This window comes from Apis dorsata, unplaced genomic scaffold (genome assembly GCF_000469605.1).
Source record: "Apis dorsata unplaced genomic scaffold, Apis dorsata 1.3 scaffold_198, whole genome shotgun sequence".
In the NCBI taxonomy this organism is placed as follows: domain Eukaryota; kingdom Metazoa; phylum Arthropoda; class Insecta; order Hymenoptera; family Apidae; genus Apis; species Apis dorsata.
In genome coordinates, this window is record NW_006263482.1 from 305,717 (window position 1) to 305,979 (window position 263).

At 44.5% G+C, this 263-nt stretch overlaps 1 protein-coding gene across 1 annotated transcript in view; it reads left to right on the forward strand.

Annotated features, from left to right (window-relative positions):
• LOC102677752 (protein sickie-like) overlaps positions 1 to 263 on the forward strand; it is a gene marked incomplete at its 3' end in the record, with an annotated part of 100,040 nt that overhangs the window by 75,535 nt on the left and 24,242 nt on the right. The gene's annotated exons all lie outside the window — the stretch shown is intronic.

Sequence of the window (263 nt, forward strand, 5' to 3'; positions counted from 1 at the left end):
ATCATTGGCAATCTTTACTATATTTCCTTACCATCTCTCAGTGGCTTTTCCTTTCTTCTTCTCCGCCCTCTCTCCTCTTCTCTCCCCCGTGATCGATACACGTTTATTCCATCCGGCGTCGAATCTCTTCGCACCGGCCCTTTACATGCTATTTTTCCAAGTTTCGTTTCGTAAATAGGGCAACTATTATTAAATATAAATGAATTTCTTCCTCGTGATATTCGGGATGGATACGCTCTCGAAGGCACAAAGGTACGGGGGGG